Raw genomic sequence first — 16949 nt, forward strand, 5'->3', positions numbered from 1 at the left:
ATAACACAGGAGGGTTAGCATTGCCCTCTCAGGGTTGACGACTGCTGTCCTGGAATGGGCTTATGCATATGCAGTGGTGTAACTACCATGTAGCAGATCCAGGGTTGGACTGGCCTGCCGGGGCCCCGGGAAAAAACCTGGTGGGCTCCAGACATTAATTGACCCTGTGACCAAGAAAGGCCCATCTGTTGTATGGCTCCATTCCCACCCTCATCTTCCAGCTCTGTTTGCTGAGAACCAGTGTACAAGGGGGGCACTATGAAATGTCATACCAATGAGAAATGCGTTAAGAGACTGGGATGGAGCAGATTTGTAAAGTACTGCAGTAGTGCAAAATGTATGTAAATGAAGGCAGTGATATAAATAAGAGGCTTGTGAGTGGGAGTTGTTATAGAGGTGTGTGTTCTCTCTGATATGTGTAGGCTTTATTGTTCCTATTTATACACAAAAAACAGAGCGTGGCTCTTTGGCTAAAGCCAGTGAGCCTATGATTAAATGCCTAAGCGCACAAAACGTGTAAGGGTTTGTGCATGTCTACTATTTGCCTTATATAAAGTCTGCAGTTCCTTTACTCTGCCTGACTATGGGATCTGTGAGTACCTGCTGATCACTCCATGGTTTTATACCTTCACCTTATGTTTTAGGTGTGGGGTACTTGCACCCAGACCCCACGTGAGAGCTGTGAGATTCTCTACTAACACCATGAAGTTCTTTATCATATTTTAAAGCCAGTGACATGAGCCATAAGTGTAATTTGCATTTATGTCATTAGATGGCACATGTAATGTTAGTTGGAGTTCAGAGTCCTCTGGGAAGGTCTAGGCTAGGGTTGCCACCTGTCCGGTTTTGACCCGGACAGCCCGGTATTTTGAAGTGTTGCCCGGCTTTCCAAATAAGGAAACCTGGGCAGGATTCCCCATGATTGACACTGTGATCAGCCAATCACAGATTGTCACATCATAGCCCCACCCCTCAATGTCACAGCCCGCCCCTATACATCACAGCCCCAACCCTGCCCAGTCTCCACTGGGGGAAAATGTGGCAACCTATGTCTAGGCCCATGAACCTATATAAGTCGGTTGGGATAAAGGAAGTGCCCTCTCTGGTCTGTCAGAACACTAAAAAGTGGACAATCTTGAAGTACCGTATATACTCGAGTAGAAGCCGAGTTTTTCAGCCCCCAAAATATGCTGAAAAACTCTACCTCGGCTTATACTTGGGTCAAGCGCAAAAACGGTCGCCGGCGTCTAAGAATAGTCGCCGGCGCCTAAGAATAGTCGCCGGCGCCTAAGAATAGTCGCCGGCGTCTAAGAATAGTCGCCGGCGTCTAAGAATAGTCGCTGGCATCCAAGAATATTCGCCGGCGTCCAAGAATGGTCGCCGGCATCCAAAAACAAGATGCCGGCACCTCCAATGGGAGCAGAAACCCTCAATTTTGAAACTTACCAGAAGCTGCTGCATTTCTCACCCTAGGCTTATACTCGAGTCAATAAGCTTTCCCAGTTTTTGGAGGTAAAATTAGGTACCTCGGCTTATACTCGGGACGGCGTATACTCGAGTATATACGGTAGGCGTTTCCTCAGCCCAAGAAAGGAAAAAGTTTGGACCCCTGGTCCATAGTTAAAGGACTAAACCCTAAAACTGAATATGGCTAAAAATGCCATGTTTTATTTACTGAACTTACTGCACCAGCCTAAAGTTTGAGCTTGTCAATAGCAGCAATGATCCAGGACTTCAAAATTGTCACAGGGGGTCACCATCTTGGAAAGTGTCTGTGACACTCACATGCTCAGTGGGCTCTGATTGGCTGTTGAGAAGCTAAGCTTAGGGGTCGTCACTAATTATCCAGCAGAAAATGAGCTTCCCCTGTATTATAAGCTGATGCTACAGGGCTGATCATTAAATTCTGATGCTAATTGCACTGGTTTCTGTGCTGCCATGTAGTAATTATCTGTATTAATTACTAATCAGCCTTATATTGTGACATTTCTATTCTATGTGTACTGTATATTGTGAGTGGCTCCCTAAGCTCAGTAAGTGACAGCAGCACAGAGCATGTGCAGTGAATCAGCAGAAAAGAAGATGGGGAGCTACTGGGGCATCTTTGGAGACACAGATCTTTACTGCTAAAGGGCTGTGGTTGCCTTGGGCTGGTACAGAAGCCCAAAACGTAATGTACAACATTTCTAGCTATTTCTTTAGTTAGGCTTTAGTTCTAAGTTAGCTACCAGGTGTGCAGACTTTGCAGCAAAAGGAGTGTGAGTCATTGATGGCCTTTTTAGTTTGTGGTTTTTTTTTTGTTTCTTCAGCCCAGGTCCTAGTTACTGTGTATCAGGGTAGAACCAGTGTTAAATAGACAGTGTGAGATAGTAAGGGCTGTTTTGCGCTCCACCTAAGAGGCTTAGTGAAGTGAAGTTCTCCACCAAGTTGTAGGGACTCCTGTGGGCGAGACTCAAGGAAATCTTGGTGTGGGCCCATGTACACGGGAGGCACTCACCTTTGGTGGAATACTCATGGTTAACCTGGTTTATGATGTGATATTTTGCCACATATACCTGGAGTACAAAATAAGAAATCTACTATTCCTGGATAAGAACCATTGGCCTCCAAGTTTCTGTGTGACAGTCAATGTGGGACATTCACTAAGATTCGTTGTTGCGCCAATGTCTGCTTCGCCGCGCTTCACCGCACTTCGCCAGGCGTATTTTCGCCAGCGCTACGCAAATTCACTAAAATCCAAAGTTGCGCTCAGGGGAAGCGTAAGGTTGCGAAGTTGCGCTAGTGTTAATTCGCCAAGCAAAGCGAAGTTACGCTAGCAATGGTTAATTTGCATACGGCGCCAAATTGAAGTTACAATGGAGGTATATGTAGCATCACTACACAAGCCTGGGAAACCTTCAAAACAGAAAATAAAATTTTTATTTTGCCCTACACATGTGCCCACTGTATAGTTAAGGTGCCATGAGTTAGGAAATGTAGGGGGGAAGGAGGGGAGCTCCAAAAACATTTTCGATCTTTTTCAGCCTATCACCCATAAAAAATTAAAAAACGCCAGCGTTTTTTGGGACTTAGAAAAATTTTGAACTTTTTGTGAAGCAATCCCTATCTACTCTGTTGCACTTCGCCTGGTCTGAAGTGGCGAAGGTAGTCTGGAGTAAAAGGTAGCGTTCAGAAAAATGCGCGAGTCAGTGAATTTGCGTAGTTACGTCCGTTGATCACTTCGTCGTTTAGTGAATTGCCCCAATGTGTTGAGAGAAGTAACGGAGAAAGGATTTGCAGGACAAACTATAATTTTGGGTCCAGTCGAGAGACTGTAACGCTCTGCTGGGAGTTACAGGGAGTTCCAACTTGCTAGGCCAGTTTGGGAAGGCAAAAAAAAGCACAATCCTATATATGAATGAGTAGAACAGTAATAAAAGGTTACTTTATGCCAGGCATATCCAAAGTCAGGCCCGGGGGCCAAATGTGGCCCGTTTTCAAATTTACACTGGCCCTCAGCCTCCATCATGAAATTAATAATAATGCGGCCCGCCAGCAAAGTGCAGTCAGGAATCGCGTAGCTGTAGCAGTCATATCTGGGCAAATTCATGAAATGATCTGCCACTTGGTCTATACTGCTGCCGGTGCGAACACCGGCAAAAAATGCGAACAGTTCGCGAACTTCGAACACCCGCAAAATCGTTCGATTCGAACGATCGAAGGATTTTAATCGTTCGATCGAAGGATTTTCATTCGAATCGAACGATCGAAGCCATTCTATCGAATGATTTCATTCAATCGAATGGCTTCGATCGTTCGATTCGAACGAAAATCCTTCGATTTTAGCGGTCGAAGGAATCGAATGGTCGAATGGTCGAACGATTTTTGTTAGAATCGAACGCGAACTCATATTGGCGAACGTCGCGCGACGTTCGCGAACATTCGGCGGACGCGAACAGTCGAAGTTCGCGCGAACTAGTTCGCCGGCGAAAAGTTCGCTACATCCCTACCGGTGTGCTGAAGGTGTTAGTAATAGACATACACTAGAACGTAGTGATGCATCGATCTCCCATACTTCTTTAGGGCTGAAGGAGTCAATAGACGTACTGACGTGCCTCTACAGTAAACTAAAGAAGTCTGGCGTCACTATTTGTCAGTACGTGTCTATTACTAACACCTTCAGCACACAGGCAGCAGTATAGACCAAGTGGCAGATCATTTCACTAATGTGCCCAAATATTACTGCTACGGCTACTCGATTCCTTGTTTAAATGAGTTAAATGATGTTAATGGTTCAAAGAATGTCAGGCTGAATGGTCGGCCCCCACACATTTTCACCTCACCAATTCTGGCCCTCGTGCAAAAAGTTTGGGCACCCCTGTTTTATAGTATTTTATAATCAGGAGTCCAATCGCCTCAGGCAGAGTCAAAGGGACATGCCCCGGTTCAAAGGCACAACCCACAACATTTTTTATATCAAAAGATACATGTCCCAAGACTCATCTTCAGTAAAAAAAAAAGATATTTATTATTCACATTCTTTAAAAAAGTATTATGATACATACTGACCCCACATGGCCCACCTTACGCGTTTCGCACCCTCCGGCGCTTAGTCAAAGGTGTCTCCATGACTATAGGTGACACCTATGACTACGCGCCGGAGGGTGCGAAACGCGTAAGGTGGGCCATGTGAGGTCAGTATGTATCATAATACTTTTTAAAGAATGTGAATAATAAATATCTTTTTTTTTACTGAAGATGAGTCTTGGCACCCCTGTTTTATGCCTAATTACCCATAGCATTTCAGTGGCTGCAGCTTGAAATCAAACATCTTATTGGTTGCTATAGGTTATCAGACTTGAGCAAGCGTTGCAGCATTAGTCAGGAAGTGGATGTATTAAGTGAGACAACGTTATGTTAGGGATCTTCATCCCATGGATGTTAAATTATCCCGGGAGGTGCAGAATAACAAGGTCAATTCTCTTTAGAAACATCTCTGTTAAACCTCTCGCTCTCTCTATGACACAAATCCTCCTTACTATAAGCTGCTTGGGAGATGGCGCTTCTGCAGCAGGAGAAAAGCGACATGATGTTATTCTATATGTTGGCTACGGCTCAGGCTACAAGCCTCCATGTATTGGCAGATGGCAGTGAGAGTGTAAATACAGCAGGTATTTGCTGAATAAAATCACAGCTAATGATATGAGCGGGAGATGGAACGCTGGCAAGCGGCCTGCACTGGGACACATCACCCTAATTACTAGTTAAAGCCATCACGGATTAGTAGGGATTGCACTAGCTAATTATAATACAGCAAAGAGGCCTTGGGGAACGGCAGAAAAGATCAGCAATGAGTATACACAGAAATGGACTATGCAAAGGCAAGGGTTATGTGAGCTCCCTGAGAGATGTAGCGCCGAAAGAAGTTCCACTTCCACCTCGCTATAATATCTCTCTCTCTCTCTCTCTCTCTCTCTCTCTCTCTATATATATATATATTTATTGACACAGTAGAATCCTGATTTTACATATTCCCAGAATTGATACCGTTTCGTTGCTGTCACATTCAAGCAACCGTTTTTCCAGATAATGGATGTTTCCATATTTTGGATCGTCATACCTTAAGTCTACTAGAAAATCATGTAAACATGAAATAAACCCAATAGGCTGGTTTTGCTTCCAATAAGGATGAATTATATCTTAGTTGGGATCAAGTACAAGCTACTGTTTTATGATCACAGTAATTTTTTTAAAATTTGGATTATTTGAATAAAATGGAGTCTATGGGAGACTTTCTGTGGCTCGGAGATTTCTGGATAACGGGTTTCCAGATAACGGAGTCACAGAGGAGTTTCATGATCATATAAAAAGCACAAGGCTTTCCTACAACAGGAGGTTCGTTATTTGATACACAATTATAATAATACACAGATTTCATTTGACAGAAATGACATCACTAAGTACCAATTATAAGAGATGACATCACTAGGCACCATTTTTAAGGATATCATTTACAAGATGGCTCTTTATAACACAAACACAATCTCAGCCATTAGAGTCAGACTAGTGATGCCGGGTCAGAAATATACAACCCGCACCCAACAATAACCCAATCGCTCCCAACTTGAACCTGGTGTGACAGCTCTATCTATATACCCACCCCTGACCTGCCCATCTCTGATGTCACAAAAGGGCGAGGGGGTAGGATCACAGCTATGAAGTTGACAGTTTAAGGTCGTGGGCAGGGAGAGTGGAAGAAAGAGCTCAACCCAAGCCTGCCCATGACATGGTAATCGTCTGTAGAAGCTGGCCTGAACCTGCACGACCTGTGGGTCCAACATATATTCCTGTAGCACAATTTTCTGCTGCACTATGGCCTGGTCTGTCTTCTGCACATGGACAATTGCACCATAAAAGGGCAACTGCACACAGAGTGAAATAAAGTAAACTCCACTGGGGATGGGGCTGCAGCTGTGGGATGTGTGTATAGTAAGGCAAGATGTTGTAACTGTGGGATAGTGTTCTACCTAGAGAATCATTCAGTGTGTGCATGGTGTGGAGTGTAGGGATGTAGCGAACTGTTCTGCGGCGAACATCGGCTGTTCGCGTCCGCCGCAAGTTCGCGAACGTCGCGCGACGTTCGCCAATAGGCGTTCGCGTCAAAATCGTTCGACCATTCGACCATTCGATCGCTAAAATCGAACGATTTTCGTTCGAATCGAACGATCGAAGCCATTGGATTGAATGAAATCATTCGATCGAATGGCTTCGATCGTTCGATTCGAACGAAAATCGTTCGATCGAACGATTAAAATCCTTCGATCGTTCGAATCGAACGATTTTCGGATGTTCGAAGTTCGCGAACTGTTCGCATTTTTTGCCGGTGTTCGCGAACGGCGTTCGCGAACACATACTCGGCGGTTCGCTACATCCCTAGTGGAGTGATGCCCTGTAGTTTCCACCTGACTGAGTGGCCCTCAGTATTTATGGATCCCAGTAGGTCTTTTTCATAGGGGGATGAGCATAAGTCAAGTTCTGACAGGCTGGTTAGTCTTTGTATAAAGAGTTAAACAGCCTATAGCAAAACCTCATTATTCTGAGCCAGGGTCAGACTGGGGGGGGGCCCTACAACCCCCTACAGCGACACCGCGCATGCGCAAAAGGAACCGTGTACTTGCATGAAAGGAGCCACACTCATGCGTGAACGGCGATGTGCGGCACCACTTTTTTTTTAGGGCCAGGAGTTCCGGAGGGGGGTCTAGCCCAGCAGGGGCCCATGAGGGCCGGGGCCCAACGGGGTTTTTGCCGGTGTCCCGCCGGGCCAGTCCAAACCTGCTCTGAGCTATTTAGTAGAGATCTAGCCAGAAAATGTGGTCTGTTGCCATCCAGAATCAACAAAGCTTCAGATTTCTCTTGGCTGCCTTTAAAGGAAAAGGAAAGTCTTCTTCCACTTGGGGGTGCCAAATGTTAGGCACCCCCAAGTGAATCCAGGGCCATTGCTCCTATCAGCAGAAAACTGCACCGGCCCGGGGTTATTCCAGCGAGCGCCACGGAGCGATCCTCTTCTGGCTTCTTGTTTCTTCAAATTTCCCGGGGCAAACGCATGAGCAGTAGAATGAAATAGGTGACTTTTTAGTTAAAGTTCAACTTTTCGCTCTACTGCACATGCGCAGCCGCGAGAAGCCAGAAGAGGATCGCTCCATGGTGCTCACTGGTATAACCCCGGGCTGGTGCAGTTTTCTGCTGATAGGAGCACTGGCCTAGGGTCTCAGGTAAGTAAATACATTCACTTGGGGGTGCCTAACATTTGGCACCCCCAAATAAAAGAAGACTTTCTTTCTCCTTTAAGAGACTGCTGGGGTTATGTAATAAAATGCACAAAGTTTGCCTAGATGCAGCAGGTAGCTTTTATTGGTCACCAGTTTAAAAGCAAACACCTTATTGGTTGCTATGGGTTACTGCTCCCGGTCAAACATAGCACCTTTTATTACATACAGTATCAAGGTTGGAAGTGAAAGACTGTGGCTTGGCCTCCAGAGCTGAGGAGTGATGGATGAATTTGTCCCGTTTCACCGAAAAATTCACGAATATACTGCGAAATTTCAGCGAAGTGTGTCAATTCTGATGCTCGCGTCAATTTTGACGCTGGTGTTAAAATCAAAGGGCATCTGAAAAATGTTCACGCGAGCGACTCTTCCGACACGCGTCCAAAATTTTTTGATGGCGGCGAATTTTTGATGCAGTTTTGCGAATTTCGCAAATTCGCGCCTGGATAATTTATTCGCCCAAGTCTGGTCGGAAGCAATTTTGGGTACCTGGAGTCATAGCTGGCAAAAATGTACCAACTCTGACTCCTAATAAACTTTAATTATAATGCAAATAAAAATACCATATTTTACAATGTTCTATTTCACAAACATTAATAAAGTACTTGCCTGCTGTAACAATACAGACCAGTGCGTAGTTGTTTCACTAGTGTGAAGTCCATTATAACCTAATGGTTTTCATTTTTTGTATCTTTTGTTTAAACTTTAAGGAATGTTTGTAGTTTAATTTACAAATAAAATAAAAAGCCTTAATGGCATAGGCCTAGGACATGTTTACTAACATTGGAGAGATTTCTGGAGATGTTGCCCATAGCAGCCAATCAACAATTAGATTTAAACAGCCACCTATAAGTTAGAAAACAAAAGCAAAGAACTGATTGCTTGCTATGGGCAACATCTCCAGAAATCTCTCCAAATATTTATCTCTAGTGTTTAGTTATAGATTTTAAAAGATTTGCTGAAAATAATAAGGGTAGAAACACCCGGTCAGATTCGGGGAGATTAGTCGCCAGGCGACAAATCTCTTCTTGTTCCGGGTGACTAATCTGCCCGAACTGCCTTCCCCTGCATTCCCGTCTGCTAGAATGAAAATAGCAATCGGAGCGCTGCATTTTCCGAAGTCGTCCGAAGTTTCCTTGTGAGGCAACTACGGAAAAAGAAGCGCTCCGAGTGCCATCCCGCTGGCAATTTGGCACTCGGAGTGCTTTGTTTTCCGAAGTTGCCTTTACAAGGAAACGTCAGGCGACTTCACAGAACACCGCTATTTTTAAATTCCAGGCTTGGAGGCAAGTTTTGGTTGTATAAAAACTAGATGTACTCCCAAACAGATCCTGTAGGCTGCCAGTCCACACACAGTTTACCAAATAGCCTATCACAGCCCTTATTTGGCATCCCCGGGAACTTTTTTCATGCTTGTGTTGCTCCTCCAACTCTTTTACATCTGAATGAGGCTCACGGGTAAAAAAGGTTGGGGGACCTGGTTGCCAGTATGTACAGTCCTTTCAGCAACTGCTCGTTCCTACCAAGAATCTGATAAAACTTTAAAGCACTGGACGACAACGTGTTTCCTCATGCTCCTGGGTCAATGATCAGAGCACTCAGGTCCCAAGATGACCAGTCACAAGAGCATTCTTTCTTCTTCAGTTTGACTTTTAACCATGGTAGGTTTTCTGTCCATCAGCCAACAAAACCTACAGGTGTAAGCAGCTACAGAGCTATGTCTCTATACATAAAGAGGGCTTCCAGATCTTCCACCCTCCTCCCCAGAAGCAAAAATCACATTAAACAAAAAAAGTACCAGTATGAAAATATTTTATTTAAAAAAATATCAAAACATGGTCACACGACCTTAACAAGGAGAATATATGATTGAAGCAATGATGTCATCGGTTCCCCTCCCCCAAAAATTCTTCTTGTTAACCAAGCAAATAAAGCTCAGCTTGTGCCAGTGTACAACATCCACCAAAACCCCTGCCATGTACAACGCTTCCCCGTCTTAATGCAATAGGGCATTGTCAATAAAAAAACTGTTGTCTAAGTAGATCTGCACACGCTAATTCTACTCATAATAATAATAAACAAAGCGTTGGATTTCTACATAAAAATATTTTTTAAAAATGAAAAAAAGATTCTAAATATTAATGGCAGATTTATTAAGGGTCGAATAAGAAATTCGAATTTCCAAATACTTTTTTTGGTCAAAACGTCCAAATTCGAATTGGGAATAATCCCAAATTTGCTTTGAATTCGAAATTCAAGAAAAAAAGGAAAAATACTGTTGTTTAATTAGATCTGCACACGCTAATTCTACTCATAATAACAATAAATAAAGCATTGGATTTCTAAATAAATTTTTTTTAAAAAACTTAAAACAAGATTCTAAGGGGCAGATTTATCAAGGGTAAAAAATACTTCGAAATTCGACCATCATATTAAAATATTCGACTTCAAATATCGAAGTCGTAGGATTTTTTACCGAATTTGGCAATCAACCGATCAAAGTAAAATCGTTTGATCGTAAGATTAAATCGTTCGAATGGAACAATTCGAACGATTTCAGCGATCGAGCGGAGGATTTTCCTTCGACCTCTAAAGACTTAGAAAACTGCTCTAGAAGGTCCCCATAGGCTAACATAGCACTTCGGCAGCTTTAATTTGGCGAAGTATTGAAGTCTAAGCTTTTTTTAAAGAGAAAGTACTTCTATTATCGAATGGTCGAATATTCTAACTATTTTTACTTCGAATCGAAGTAAATTCGAAGTCGTAGTATCTTATTCGATGGTCGAAGTATCCAAAAAATTACTTTGAATTTAGAATTTTTTTACTTCGAAAATATCTCTCGAATTCACTTCGACCCTAGATAAATCTGCTGCTAAATATTAAGTTTAAATTTTCAAATAGTTTTTTTGGTTAAAACTTACAAATTCGAATTAGGAATAATCCAAACTTGCTTTGAATTCCAAATTTATCGAACATTTACCATGGGAATAATTCAAATTCAACATCTAAAACCTGCCAAGTTCATGTTTCAGTCAATGGGAGAGTTCTAGTGACCCATTTGAAGATGTTAATAGCCTTCCTGACATTTGATTTTTTTTTTCGGAGAAAAAAACTCTATTCGAGTTAAGTCTAATTTGAATCCAATTCAATTAGTTTTCGAGTCAGTAAAATTCATTCTTTCTTAAATAACCTCCCAAACGAATTTTGAGTCTATTCAAATTTATAAGAGTAAAAAAAAAAAAAAAAAAAATGAATTCGAAATTCGACCTTTGATAAATGGGCCTCTAACTGTACAGGAAATAACGTTCAGCTTGACTGAGAGTTGTAGTTCTGCATTGGCTGGAGTAAGATTACTCATCTCTCTGCATTATAAGCCCATACCAATTGATTCCACAAATGGAGAAAAGTAAGCAGATTTACTGCTTTATAGCGAGTCACAGTTAATTCAAACGGGAACGGTATTGAAGCAAAACACATTGTATTCAATTAAAAGTAAAATTCTAAAAATAATCCGATTGCTGAAATATAAGAGTTCAGCATCTGGCGCACACAGTCATCCATACTCCTACTGGGAGTGTTAAGAATAAGCAAGATGGAGTCGCTTACGACAATGGCATAAAAAGACAAAGATTTCAGCTCCACTTTTTTTTTTCTTTTAAGTAGGGGGTGACTTCACTACTGGTTGGCAATTTTGAGAAATAGGCCCACCCATCTGTGATCCGTTGGATTGCCATGTCCCATACAATAAGGGGCAGATTTATCAAGGGTTGAATAGTCAATGAGAATTTGAACTTTTGAGTTTTCAACCATGGAAACAGTCCTAATTCGAATATTAGCCATCTAAAACCTGCCAAGTTCACTTACAAGTCCGCTGAACCACTTGGAGATGTTAAAGGGATAAGGTCATGGGAAAACATGGTTTTTTCAAAATGCATCTGTTAATAGTGCTGCTCCAGCAGAATTCTGCACTGAAATCCACTTTTCAAAAGTGCAAACATATTTTTTTATATTCAATTTTGAAATCTGACATGGGGCTAGACAAATTGTCAGTTTTCCAGCTGCCCCCAGTCATGTGACTTGTGCTCCGATAAACTTCAGTCACTCTTTACTGCAAGTTGGAGTGATATCACCCCCTCCCTTCACCCCCCCCCCACCAGCAGCCTAACAAAAGAACAATGGGAAGGTAACCAGATAACAGCTCCCTAACACAAGATAACAGCTGCCTGGTAGATCTAAGAACAACACTCAATAGTAAAAGCCAAGTCCCCCTGAGACTGGTTCAGTAACATTAAGTAGGAGAAATAACAGCCTGCCAGAAAGCAGTTCCATCCAAAAGTGCAGGCACAAGTCACATGACTGGGGCCAGATGGGAATCTGACAATATGTCTAGCCCCATGTCAGATTTCAAAATTGAATATAAAAAAATCTGTTTGCTCTTTTGAGAAACGGAATTCTGCGCAGAATTCTGCTGGAGCAGCACTATTAACTGATGTGTTTTGGAAAAAAAAAAACATGTTTTCCCATGACAGTATCCCTTTAATAGCCTTCCTGACATTCACGGTTTTTTTTTCGGGAGAGTATATTCGAATTTTAAAAAAAACTCACATGAATTCGATAAATGCGCCTCTTAAACGTGGCAATACCTTGTGCCATTGCTCTAAGGCAGTCATTCCCAAACTGTGCACCTGGAGCAGTTGCTGGGGGGGGACCAAGCATAAGGACTGGTTATGGTGAGATTTGGTAAGGATGCCAATTTAGTCTCATTGATACTCCTGGAAGACCCAATTATAGGCAATTTATGCAGTGCAGAACGATCAAACCAAAAAGTCTGGACCAAATTTATCTGAATTTAGCATTGGTGAACCCCCGTGGCTTTACCTTAAAGCCTCTGATTGTTTGAATAGCACCAATGTGGCAGTTAGTTATTTCACAGGTGAGTTTTGGTGACCATTACACGATACAAGAAAATACAAGCTCCTTTCATTTGGAAAAGCTCTACACATTTCACTAAAATGTCGTCTAGCGTTCGCACCCACAACGGATTATTCAACGGATGAAAGGGAAACTACGTCCAAATGAATGGAAGAAATGCATGGGAGCATGTGACTGAATCCAGCCTATGACACAAAAGGGCTCTGAAATTTAAATTGTTGTTACAGGAAGTCATTGCGTTTGCCGCAGTTACAAAAGAATCGTTAAAATACAGCAATACAGGTTTTTTTTCTGTTTGTATCTGGTCATGCAGCACCTACAAATAACCAATGTTCTATTTTAAAAAAACTAGGGATGCACTGAATCCAGGATTCGGAATTCGGCCTTTTTCAGCAGGATTCGGATTCAAATCCTTGTGCATGGCCGAACCTTAATTTGTATATGTTAATTAGGTGTGAAGGGAAATCACGTGACTTTTTGTCACAAGACAAGGAAATAAAAAACATTTTTTCCCATTTTTTGCTTTCCCATCCCTAATTTTTTTATGCAGATTAGGATTTGGTCAAATCTTTCACGAAGGGTTCGGCCGAATCCCAAAAAGTGGATTCGGTGCATCCCGAAAAAAAACATTTAATAGCGTAGCTTATGACCCCCGGTTATGTAAATGTGGCCCCTACTGACCAATTTTAACATGGATGGCCCCCTGGCTTCACAGCATTTTTTTTATAGCAAAGACACATTGTCCCCCAGTTGGGGGTAACAATACAGTATATCCCAATATATACATAACCCTTTCCTTTTTTGGTGTTACTGGTCCTGTAAATTCAAGTTGTGTGAAGAAGGCAACCAGCATGCTCGAAATATAGATGAAATTTGTTTTGTTTTCAACATACTGAAGGTCAGATTTAATAAGGATCGAATTGAAAATTCTAATTTTTTTTATGGTAAAAACTGTCAAATTTGACTAAGGAATTTTTTTTTTTTAAAAAATCGAATTCGATTTTAGATTTATCATACTCTGGCCCTTTAACAATTCGAATTTGTTTATTCGCCACCTAAAACCTGCCGAATTACTGTATAAGTCAATGAGAGAGAGAGAGGTGCAGTGACCAATATGGAGTTGTTTGTAGCCTTCCTGACATTCAAGGTTTTTTTTGGGAGCAAAAACTCGAATCGAGTTTGGTCGAATTTGTTTAGATTTTTCGAATCGGTAAAATTTGTCCGATTTTTGCATAGTTGTTTTTTTAAAATAAATAATCGAATTTTAGTAAAATCAAATTCATGTGAGTTTAAAAAAAAAAAACCTCACATGAATTCGAAATTCAACCCTTAGGGGCAGATTGATCAAGGGTCGAATTTCGAGGTGATGGGAGTTTTTTTTTAAACTCCCATCAACTCGAAATTCGAATAAAAAAAAAGGCTAACCAAATGACTCCAAATAGGTTGTAGGAGGTCCCCCATAGGCTAAAACAGCAATTCAACATGTTTTAGATGGCGAATAGTTGTAGTCAAATTTTTAAAGAGACAGTACATGATATTCAATTTTTTTTTCAAATTCAAATCAAATTGGGACTATTCCCTAGTCGAAGTTGTACTAGAATTTGCTCGAAATTTGAATTTAAAAATACGATTTTTCAATTCAGCCCTTGATAAATCTGCCCTTTAATAAATGTTCCTCTGAGTGTTGAATTAAGGGGCTACAACCTCTAGGGCCACCGATGGGAGCAGACCCGGGCCAGTGGGTCCCACCTTTTTTTCCCCTTTATCCCATCAGCCTAGGCCAACTCTGTTAACACACCACATATCATTCAGTTTCTTCTTGCATAGATTTGGCACAACTATACAAGAAATTTCAAAAAACAATAATAACAAACAGCATCTGTGGTTATGACTGTACATATGTACTTGCATATATGTGCATGCAGTCTAATGATGGAATCATTCCAAGAGAGCTGCACTTTGCAGTTTTCTACTCATTTTAAGCCAGATAAACCCTATATGGAATAACCGATTCAGTTAAAGGGGTGGTTCACGTTTAAATTAACTTTTAGTATGATGTAGAGAGTGATATTGTGAGACAATTTGCAATTGGTTTTCATTTTTTTTTATTATTTGTGGTTTTTGAGTTATTTTGCTTTTTATTCAGCAGCTCTTCAATTTGCATCTTAACCAATCTGGTAGCTAGGGTCCAAATTACCCTAGCAACCATGCACGGATTTGAATAAGAGACTGGAATATGAATAGGAGAGGCGAAAATTCGACTGGCCATAGAGTGCGAATGAGTGGTAGTGTCTGTCTCTTTCGCTAGCGAAGTTACTACAATGCCCATTAGTAAATAGGCGAAGTGCCTGAAAGCGGTAACGCTGGCGAATCGCCCTTTAGTAAATCTGCCCCATAGACTCCATTTTATCCAAATAATGCACATTTTAAAAAATTATTTCATTTTTCTCTGTAATAATAAAACCGTGCCTTGTACGGGTATGGAATCCATAATCCCGAATTATGGAAAGGCCGTCTTCCATAGACTCAATTTTATAAAAAATAATCCAAATTTTTTTTTCCCTGTAATAATAAAACAGTAGCTTGTCCTTGATCCCAACTAAGATATAATTAATCCTTATTGGAAGCAAAACCAGCCTATTGGGTTTATTTAATGTTTAAAGGATTTTCTAGTAGACTTGAAGGTTTGAAGAACCAAATTATAGAAAGATCGGTTATCCTGAAAACCCCAGGTCCCGAGCATTCTGGATAACAGGTCCCATCCCTGTACTTGATCCAAACAAAGATATAATTAATCCTTATTGGAAGCAAAACCAGCCTATTGGGTTCATTTAATGTTTACAGGATTGTCTATTAGACATAAGGTTTGAAGAACCAAATTGCAGAAAGATCCATTATCCGGAAGACCCCAGGTCCCGAGCATTCAGGTCCCCAAACCTGTAGTACTATTTCTTCTAGTCATTTGATTGCCCAGTAAAAAAATGTGATGAAGTTGAATTTGTCATAACAGAAGAAGAAGTGAAAGCTAGAAAGAAACTGCACTACGAACATGACAATTCCGTTCAGAATGCAAACTTAACGGACACTAGTGATGTGCAGGTTGGGCTTTTCCTGACCCGCGCCAGCCCGAACCCGACTTCCGGGTCTCTTTTATAGACCTGCGTCGCCCCACCGATGATGTCACAAAAGGGGCGGGGCAAGAGGCACACGCATCTATAAAAACTCAACCCAGAAGTCAGCATTTGGAAGGTCGCGGGTGGGGAGAGCAGTAAGAAGAGCTCAACCCAGAAAGAAGCGTGCAAGATCGGCCCAAACCCACGGGTAAACCCGCACATCACTAACGGACACGGATATTGGGAATAATAAACCCCCCCCCTGTAGCCAACAAGATGTTTCAGGAGCACAGGAAGGCAAGAGGTCATGGGCCTATTGACTTTTCTACAGGTTGTGAAGCCTACAGATCAATGCAAATATCCTTATATTTTAGAACTCATACACATGTCCATCACACCAGTGCCTTTACTGAGCACTGCTCATATGGATATATATTTATTTTTTTACACATTATTCATGGCTTGTGTATTACAAAATGCCAACGTACAGATAATCTTTAACCTGCTATTGCATAGCAATTTATAAGATAAAAATATCCTATTGGTCGCATCTCTTAAGCACCAATACATAATATATAACATTTGCACATATTCTTTAATCATGATAGGTTTATTAACAGGGATGCTCACTCTTAGTGTGGTATAGATTGATCTAGTCTTGGCAGCTTTTAAACTGGTCTTGCCTTCCTATTCATGTTGTTGGGTCACTGACCCCAAACGATTCTCTGTAAACTGCAGTTTTGTTGTTTCGGTTTACTTTTTAATTGCTTATCCTTCTGTAGAAGGTCAAACCACTATCTGGTTACGAGGGTGTGTGTAAAAAAAAAAAAAAAAAAAAAAAATCTAAACTTAAGAGCTGAAGAGCAAACAATTTATATATAAAAAACAAAACAAAAAGAATATATTCTAGGAATACCATTCTCTTCAACACACTGAAAGTTAACTTTAAAGGAGAAGGAAAGGCTAAAACTAAGTAAGCTTTATCAGAAAGGTCTATATAAATACACCAGTAAACCCTCAAAGTAATGCTGTTCCGAGTCATATGAAACACTGCATTTATTTCCTTCTATTGTGACTTCCTGTTTTTAGCATTAACCTT

This window comes from Xenopus laevis, chromosome 2S (assembly GCF_017654675.1).
Source record: "Xenopus laevis strain J_2021 chromosome 2S, Xenopus_laevis_v10.1, whole genome shotgun sequence".
NCBI lineage: Eukaryota > Metazoa > Chordata > Amphibia > Anura > Pipidae > Xenopus > Xenopus laevis.